General features: G+C 42.4%; 2 non-coding genes across 2 annotated transcripts; both read left to right on the top strand.

The window, feature by feature from the left end:
- Window positions 1–5437: 5437 nt before the first annotated feature.
- TRNAA-UGC (transfer RNA alanine (anticodon UGC)) lies at window positions 5438–5509 on the top strand. Its single transcript has one exon. It is a non-coding gene; the product is annotated as a tRNA-Ala (tRNA).
- Window positions 5510–6193: 684 nt separating this feature from the next.
- On the top strand, window positions 6194–6266 carry TRNAK-CUU (transfer RNA lysine (anticodon CUU)). Its single transcript has one exon. It is a non-coding gene; the product is annotated as a tRNA-Lys (tRNA).
- The last annotated feature ends 3440 nt before the right edge of the window (window positions 6267–9706 follow it).

The raw sequence follows: 9706 nt of genomic DNA, 5'->3' as shown, positions 1-9706 counted from the left end.
GCGCGCTCCGCGCGCCCCGGCCCGCCCCGGCCGCCCGCGGGGGAGGAAGCGCGGGCCCGGCCGAGCAGGCGCAGCTGAGCGCGCGCGGCGGCGAGCCTGGAGGGAGCGCGCGCGGACTGCGGGCCCGGCGGCCCGAGCGAGCGCGGCCCGGCGAGCCCGCGCCGAGGGGCCCCGCGACCGGGTCCCCCTGCCCTGGGCCAGGGACCGCCTCCACCCCGAGGCACCCTCTCTTCGCGCGGCTCTCTCGAGGCCACTCCAGGCCGACCCAGTCAGCCTCGGGAAACGCGCCGAGACAGGTGGGCTCCAAAGCCTGGCCAGGCGACATTCCTGCCACCGCCCGGGGTCGAGCCAGCACGGTGTCAGATTCAGCGAGCGCTGCTTCGTCCTGGCGCTTTGCGGAGCTAAATTTAGGATCCAGGACCGCACTCCTCCGGCACGACCGTGCATCTATCTCTCTGCCAGTCAGCTCCTCTACGTCCCTCCCACTTTGATTTAACATTGATTTTTTAAAAAAAACAAAAACCAAGTAATACCTATGCAATCAATTTTCTTCACTTTCTTCGAAAATATTCTCCATCCTATCCCATCCCACCTCATCCCACCTCCCCCTAAAACCTTTTCTCTTGCCCCTCCCCCATCGTTCTTGCAGCCTCTTACCAAGGCTTCCAGGATGATCTGCTTCCACACTCTCCTTTCTAATGAAGGCCGCATACGCCAGGGTTTTGCCCCCACCCATCCTGGGGTAATGAACTTCAAGGTCAGCAATTCAAACCCCGCGGGCTCCTCTGAGAGAGAAAGATGAGGCTGTCTGTTCCCATATATTTACAGCCTCAGAAACCTCAAGAGTTGACTCTGCCCTACGTGCTTATGAGTTGACCTGCGATCTGAAAAGTCAGTAGCCACCAGCCATGCTGCGGGAGAAAGACCAGACTTTCAACTCCAGTAAAGAATTACATTCTCTTTATACAATTGATGTATGTATATGTATGGATTGTGATAAGAGTTGTATGAGTCCCTAATAAAATGTAAAAAAAGAAAACAGGAGGAAAAAAAAGAAAATGATTAGGGCAAAGAATGTACAGATGTGCTTTATACAATTGATGTATGTATATGTATGGACTGTGATAAGAGTTGTATGAGCCCCTAATAAATTGTTTTTAAAAAAAGAATTACATTCTCAGAAATGCCTACTGTGCCCTGTGGAGTCAATCGAATAATATAAGAACAATCATATTAAACTTTCAGGTTATATCATGGCCCTTCTTGGTCACTAGGGGACCCCATCTCTGTTTGCTTGCTTCCTGACTTAAAACACACCCTACACTAATGTTGCTTCATTAATATAACAAGGAAAACCTATTTTCAAAAGAGATTATATATAACCACAGGTATAAGGGCTGTTGTTAGGTACCGTCAAGTCCTGTCCAACTTATAGTGAGCCTATGCACAATAGAATGTGCATTAGTTATTTTTCGTACGTGACCATGTGTGTTCAGAATGAAGCACTGTCTAGTCCCGTGCCACATGGAGACCCTGTCAGGGCTAAGATGCTTACAGCGCCAATGGATCCACAAGACCTTCCACCCACTGGCCTGTGATCTTCCTGCATTCATTGCCTGTGTTTCATGAGTCTGAAGATGACTACATAGATTGATATTGGACATATGGGTTAATATTGGACTTATGGACTTGATCTGGACTGGGCTGAGATGTTTTCTCAATACTCAATTGCTATTGTATATAAAGCTCTTTCTTTTTTTAAAAAAACAATTTATTAGGGGCTCATACAACTCTTATCACAGTCCATACATGTACATACATCAATTGTATAAAGCACATCTGTACATTCTTTGCCCTAATCATTTTCTTTTTTTTCTCCTCTTTTCTTTTTTTACATTTTATTAGGGGCTCATACAACTCTTATCACAATCCATACATATGCATATATCAGTTGTATAAAGCACATCCATACATTCCCTGCCCCAATCATTCTCCAAGCATTTGCTCTCCACTAAAGCTCTTTCTTATACACATGAGTGTGCCTATGAATTTGTTTCTCTAGTCCATCCAGACTAACACATTCCTTACTGCGTTGTATAGTTTGCAGGGGTCCTCAAACTTTTTAAACAGGGGGCCAGTTCACTGTCCCTCAGACCCTTTGGAGGGCTGGACTATATTCTTAAAAAAAACTATGAACAAATTCCTGTGCACACTGCACATAGCTTATTTTGAAGTAAAAAACAAAACGGGGCAAAAACACCCAGCGGGCCGGATAAATGTCCTCAGCGGGCCGCATGTGGATAGTTCAGGGCATATTTTGCCCATGGAATCTTTCAATAGTGCAACTCAAGACTTGACTTTTTTCTTTAGTCTAAGACACTCTGAGCATCTTCTTCCTGTTTGGTTTTCTAACTGTGGATCTTTATGGTTCCATTATAACATTTTACTTAGTCTTTTCCAGCTTTGCTTTGAAATTTTCTGTTTGGGTCTATGACTTGATCATTTCTTCATTCACCTTAGCTATTCTATGATGAAGAACATGTTTCAGAGTCTTGTCAGCTTCAACCTGATCTTACATTTGAGTGATTGGTGGTCTGTTCCATAGTCAGTCCCTGACCTGGTTTCAGCTGCTGATATTGAGCTTCTCCATCATGTCTTTCCACAGATGTAGTCAATTCGATTTCTGTGAATTCCATCTGGAGAAGTCCATGTGTATAAGCCCTTTTGTGTTGTTGGAAAATGATTTGTGCTGAAGAATTTATTAGTCTTGCACAGTACTACCATGTGATCTCTAGCTTTGTTTCTATTACCAAGGCCACATTTTCCAACTACTGTTCTTTCCTCTTTGCTTCAAACTTTTGCATTCTAATTACCACTAATCATCCTAATTGCATGTTTGATCAATTTCAAACTGAAGGCATTGGCAGAATTCTTCCATTTCTGCATATCACTCCCTGTAATGGTTGGCACATACATTCAAATAGTACTGTGTTGAGTGGATTGCCTTGTATAAGGATAGATAATACTTTATCACAGGCAGCATTGCACTCCAAGATTGATCTTGGAAGATCCTTTTGATGCTGCAAGATTAACAAGAAACTTCAGCGATATTTATCGAGGAGGATGAAGTTTCTTTATTATGCCAGCATTCAGAGTGTCAGCTATTGCTTAACCCACTTTGCCCTCTAAATGCTATTCCACAAAGGATATGATACTGTACAGGAGCAAGGGAGCTGAAGCAGGTGCAAGTTAGTGATGAGAAACAAAAAGTGGGAATGTGGAGCAGCTAGCGAGGCACAGAAAACGGGAGTTGGAGAAGGCGCCGGTTCCCTCACCTTTTGTTCCCAGATGAGGCCAGGCAGGGGTGGAGCTAGGGTCAGATGGGTCAAATAGTGATTCTGGGTTAGCAAAGGAACTTTGCTGCCACAGTGGCATAGTGCTTAGGACAGTTTGTGCTGGGGAGGTTTGAGTTTTCAGCTTAAAACAAAATTGCTCTACTTAGGGTAAGGTGAGTTGTGACACTTTGACCGTGAACGTGACGCCATTCCTGTTGAGTTTCTCATTCCGGCAGGCATAGTAAGCCATATGATTGTCTGATTCAAAATGGCCAGCACTAGTCCATTTCAGCTCACGAATGCCTAAGATATTGAACTTTAAGCCTCTGTTTCATTTTTGATGACTTCAAATTTTCCTAGATTCATACTTTGTAATTTCCAAAATTTCAATTATCAATAGATGTTTGCAGCTGTTTCTTCTTATTTTGAGTTGTGCACCTGTCAGTAAATGAAGTCCAGAAATCGTGTACTCCATCCACGTCATTAGGGTGGACTCTACTTTGAGAAGGGAGCTCTTTCTTGGTGGTCGCGTTTTGAGTCCCTTCGGGCCTGAGTAGCTCACCTTCAGGCAGATCTCTGACAGTGCGCCGCCGCTTTTCATAAGGTTCCAGTGGCTGATTCCTCCGAAGTGGACAGCCTGTTCCTCCTTTGCTACCTGTTCTGAGTCTGGAAGCTCTGCTGAAACCTGTTCACTTTGGGTGACCCTGCTGATATTTGAATTATCAGTGACGTTGCGTGCAGCATCATTGCGACATGCAAGCCACCACAGTACTACAAGCTGACAGGTAGTAGGGTAACAGCGCCACAAACTACAAACTGACAGACAGGTGGTGGGGCTCAGGGTTACACATATATAATGCATTGGGGCGGGGCGGAATCAGGGCACAATTTAATCTGTTACACAGCTGATCACGCCACAATCCATATTGCCAGCCCAGGTACCTTAGGAATGACGGTACCCACAGCTAGCAGCTCTCACACAGAACCTCCAGCTTCTCATTCTTAGGAGTGTCACACTCTGTGTGTCCAAAGCTGCAGTTCTGATCTGCCCAACCTGCTCCTCTCACCGCCTTCCTGACCCCGTCTTTTGTCTTCTTTATCAGAGAATGGCCCTCCTCTACTTCAGGCCCTTCAGAATCTCCCACCTCCTGCAGGGTAAAAACGAAGGTCTGACAATAGACCAAAAGTTTTGTCTATTTTTGTTTTCTTATCTAAATCCACGACTCTTATTTTTTTGTCTTGTATTGAAAAGTTTATATTTGGCCTTAGCTAGCTAGACTCAGTTTAATCCTGATTTTGTTGGCAACATCTAAAGCGCCATTGTCAGGAGCCATGCCTTCTCACTTCAGGCCTGATCAGGGTGTTGACCTTGGCTATATCATTGCCATGGAACTTCTCCCCAGCCTGTTTGATCTGGTGCTCGAGGGTCTCCGCGTCCACAATGAACACACGTGTGCTGCTACCTTTGATCTCCTTCGTGGCTTCGGGGGTCAAGGGGAACTTGCTGATGGAATCACAATCCAGCTTGTTTCTCCTGGCGGCGCTCTTCGGAGGCATTTGAGTTGCCTCTCAGGGTCTTCGGCCAGTAGAAGGTGCAGATCTTCTTTTGGGGGGCGTGGATGTGTGTGATTGTGGATGCCTGTCTGCAGGGCCTTTTTGGCCTTTAATGCCTTTACTTTGGCTTCTATTTTGGGAGAGGCAGGAGCCCTTTGCCTTCGGCACCATCCTCCTAAAAAGATCCCAAGACTCTTTATCTGCATCTATTTGTCTTTTGAATTACGCTCTAACCGTGCAAGCCTTCTTGCGATTTCTGCAACTTTTCGGAAAGACTCCTGCCTCAGGACCTTTACACAGCTGTTCGTTTGCTTGGCGCTCTTTCCCCCAGATACCCGCACCGCCCTACCCCTTTGGAGTCACGGCTCGAGTGTATTCTTTTCAGTGAAGTCTGCGCCGACATCACTGGTTAAAATTTCGTTTTTACCACACCCCCTTCCCATCACTAGCTCTATTTTCCCTCTGGCATTTTTCTCCTTTTGCATACAAACGCCGATACTGGAGCATGCAATAGCCAAGTAAGCTGCAGAAAACAGCGTTAGCCGGTTGGGGATGTAGCTCAGTGGTAGAGCGCATGCTTTGCATGTATGAGGCCCCGGGTTCGATCCCCGGCATCTCCAGCGCAGGCTTGCGCGTCCTTTTACTTTTTCTCCTTTCAAGGGTAAAGGCCCGAGTCAACGTCCTGAAGAAGCAAATGCTGACCGGACAGTTAGCGCTGAGTGTCCGCAGCATTCTCGGCTTTCCTCTGGTTTCCAGACACTGCCATTAATTAACCCGCTGATTAGACCTCATATTTAAAAATTTGAATGAATTTCTTTAAAAGAAAATCAGGGCAGGTAGAGCTTCGGAGACAGCGACCAGATTTGTAGTTTATTGAGTTAGCATGGGAGGTTGGGGCGAAACAGAGAGCTAATAATAGATACAAAAATGAAGAAGATGTTCTGATTGGGGTGATGAACACACAACTCTCTTTAATATACTTAAATATTGAATGGTATGACACATGAATTATAAGTCGATACAACTATTAAAATAAATAAAATATAATATTTAGGGTTTTTAAACTATAACGGTGAGCGCCGAGATGCTTACCTTTCCGTTCTTCTCTTTTTGTCCTAGCGCTTCCCGCGGATTGAAAAAAGTGAAGACGGTGGCAGTGGGAAGAACGCTACCGAGGGGAACTTGAATTTCTCGGCTTTCTGAAGTTCTTTAATAGCTTCAATATACTCCAATTCGTAAGGCTGTGGGAATGACAAAGGAGATTCAACTTTGAATAGGATTATTTTGCAAGCGTTAGCATGGTTGCCCGGCTAGCTCAGTCGGTAGAGCATGAGACTCTTAATCTCAGGGTCGTGGGTTCGAGCCCCACGTTGGGCGCGTTTGTTTTTCACCTTGAATAAATTGTTGCCTGATTATCGATTATTCTTGAAAGACACTAATTTGAGTTAATGTACCCTATATCTTATAAAAAGTCAGTTTTCAATAATTTATCCTCCGTCTACAGGGTAATCATTTTAACATCTTTTTAGTAAATAATGTAATTATGTGGTTATAAAATAGGATAATATATGTAAAAATATTCAGAGAAAAGGATCTAACTTTCAACCTCACTTGATAGGCAATAACTTTCGTATCTTTGTACGTGTTCTTCCAAAGTTTAAAAAAACTGCTCATGTATATACGTATGTTTCCCTGTACTTTATACATAAGAATAGTACGGCCCAAAGAGGTCTATAAAATCCTATGGAATATTTGCAAGGTAAATGTAAAGTACTGGGTATCTGCTGTTATTCCTTAGAAATACTGCACTGAGTATATACCCTTGTTACTGGACTTCATTTTGATACTTGTCTATCCTTCATAATGCCCTCTACTTTTAAAGGGCTTATATGTTAAACTGCTGTGGCCTTCTACAATATGTATATAATGTAGAATAAAATAATAAAAACACTTGATAGCTTAAAAAAAAAAGAATAGTACGGAAATCTTTGCATTTCCCTACATATAAAATGTCCTCCATCTTCTTTGCAACTGTATAATGATCTGCTGTACATGAATCATAATTTACTTAATAGATACCCTATTGGCGGACATTTGCATTGTTTCCAATCTTTTGTTATTACAATCAATGCTTCAGTTAACAGACATGTGGCAATTGTCATTTTTGCATTTTTCAAAGGTAAGTAAAAAATATTGCTAAACTCACAGAATGTCTTAGTAAACAAATCAGAACAATTAAAAAATTAAATATATCTAGATTTAGAACCACAAAAATGTTTTTATTGTGAATTAGGGGAGTGTGTGAGTGTGTGTTTACATTTCAGACCACTATCTTTGTAGTCAGTCATTTGAAGAACTTATCAAACCTCCACAAGCCTGCCCTGTCTGCTCCCTTGCCCCTCATTTTCTCTCTTATGGTATATTTTTGTCACTTGACCCAAGTGAAAGCCTGTCTACACCATCTGTTACCTTCCCTTCCTCTCCCCTCCCACCGCTGGTCACCATCAAAGTTTTCTTTTAGTTTGAAACTTTTCTTGATTTTCTTAAATAACATTGGTTTCATTCAATATTCGTCCTTTTGTGATTGATTAACTTTACTCAGCACAATATCCTCCAAATCCATCCATCATGAGAGCTTTCATAGTTTCATCATTTCTTTAACAATGTGTGTATGTGCCAAAGTTTATTTATCTGTTCTTCCACAGCTGGGTATTCTTGCTCTTGTGAGTAGCACTGCACGCCACATAAATGTGTACATATCTGTTCATGCTGTGTTCTTGATTTCTTTGAGTATATACCTATACGAGGGATTGCTGGATCATATGGTACTTCTATTCATGCTTGTTTAAGAGAGTGCCATACAGCTTTCCATAGGGGTTGTACTGATTTACAGTCCTACCATCGATGTATGAGGATTCCAGTCAGTATATGAGGATTCCCCTACAGGCTTCAGCATTTATTGTTTTCTATTTTTTCAAGTCAGGTGTGAGACGGCAACTGACTGTCATATTGATTTGCATCTCTTGAATGGCTAGTGATGGCTATCATTTTTTTCATAGGTTTGTTCGCCCCCTGGATGTCTTCTTCAATGAAATGTCTGCTTATGTGTTCTGTCCATATCCCCTCCCACCCCCGGTATATGCCAAACATTTTAATTTATCAAAACAAGATAAACCTCTCCAAAAGAAAGCAGAAAATAATAAACACTAGAAACAAGTTTAAAATGGGTGAAAAGGGAAAACATGTGGTAAGATGTTACATTTTCAGCTATCTGTGGCTGCAATAATCCATTTTTCAATGCCATCTATCTGAGAACAAAACTATTCACGTATCTAGTAGGTGGTCTGAGGAAGTTCAGTGGAGATGGTCCAGGTGGGGATTCTACAAATGGATTTTGTGCCATCCATAACCTCCTGTAAACCAGCTGCTTAGAATTTAAGCTCTAATACAATTCCCTCCTCTGATCCTGGATTTTGTTGCTTACAATCACATAAGCTGGTGCATTTCCTCCATGTAGACTTGGCTTATACCTCACTTTGATGGACTAGCATGTAAGACCCCAGGTTTGTTCTTTCTAATAGCTGGGCGCCATCTGATTTTTTTCACCATACTTTGCTAAAGCACCCGTCTCTTCAGCGATCACTTCATGAGGGCACATATCATGCAGGGCCAAATCTTGAGAACTAATTGTTCTTAAGTAAGGATTTAGAATTAAAGGCAAGCTCAAAATCCATTCATATATCTAAGGTTTCCATATATATATATATATATATATATATATATATATATATGGTTCACTTTAGAGGCAGCGTTCTTAACTTCTTGAGAAATAACATGAGTAACCTGTAGAGATACTTGATGTTTCTGACAATATTATCATCAATCGAGCCAATAGTATACAGCATTTAAAATACTAGTAAGAAAACTAAAATGTACATCAGTACTCAGGCTTATCAGACTAAATAAAATACATGGAACATTCACTTGTATAGATTAAAACTTTAAGTGACTGAATACTGCTTAGACACAAAGCACACTCTGTCTGCAAAAATAAGAAATGTCATAAAAGCAAAGGAAATATAAAAACAGTAAATATCTGCTCATCTTCGTTTGCCAGTTATTGGACAATCTTTAAAGCAGGTCACTTACACCTAAGTTCGGTGATCTCCAAGGCCACCGTGTTGGAATAGCAATCATCTGTTTTTCCTCACCAGACGGTATTTCAGGTTTAAGTCCAAAGGAAAATTTCAGTTTCTTGAAACTGCAACAGGTAAGTTTAAGTTAAGGGATGGCTCATTTAGAGGCGTTTCCAAGGTGGATCCTTCTGATGTGGCCTGTGAACAATGCTACACGGAAAACAGACATCTAAAATCCAGGTAGTCTATGGTACAAGACCTGGATCATCAAGGGCAGAAAAGAAATTTGGTCAAAAATACATGATTAGCAACTTACTAACAGGGTGGATTCTCCCATTGGGGGGTTGATACAAGTAATGATAACTTTTTTCCTCCAGGGCCAGGCGGCCTCTCCCTAAGTGTACCCACTAATGAAAGTGAAATCACCTTCTCTTGGATACATGCGTCCCTCATCCTCTCAGGTCTTAACTTTCCATTGAGGCTCACGGAACATCCTGGTAGGAGTGTTCATCAAATTGAGGTGACCAAACGGAGGTCCTGCTTGGCAGGAGATATGTGGTCGTCTCCTAGTCCAGGCTAAATGAAAAACTGACTCCAATTGAGGTTGGGCAGAAGTGTTTGTTTCTTTTCTTTCTATTTTTTTTGAGGGAATTATTGATTTTTAACACATCCTTCATCTAA

This window comes from Tenrec ecaudatus, chromosome 2 (assembly GCF_050624435.1).
Source record: "Tenrec ecaudatus isolate mTenEca1 chromosome 2, mTenEca1.hap1, whole genome shotgun sequence".
NCBI lineage: Eukaryota > Metazoa > Chordata > Mammalia > Afrosoricida > Tenrecidae > Tenrec > Tenrec ecaudatus.
The sequence above is the reverse complement of the archived record's forward strand: the minus strand, read 5'-3'. Positions and strand labels throughout refer to the sequence as shown.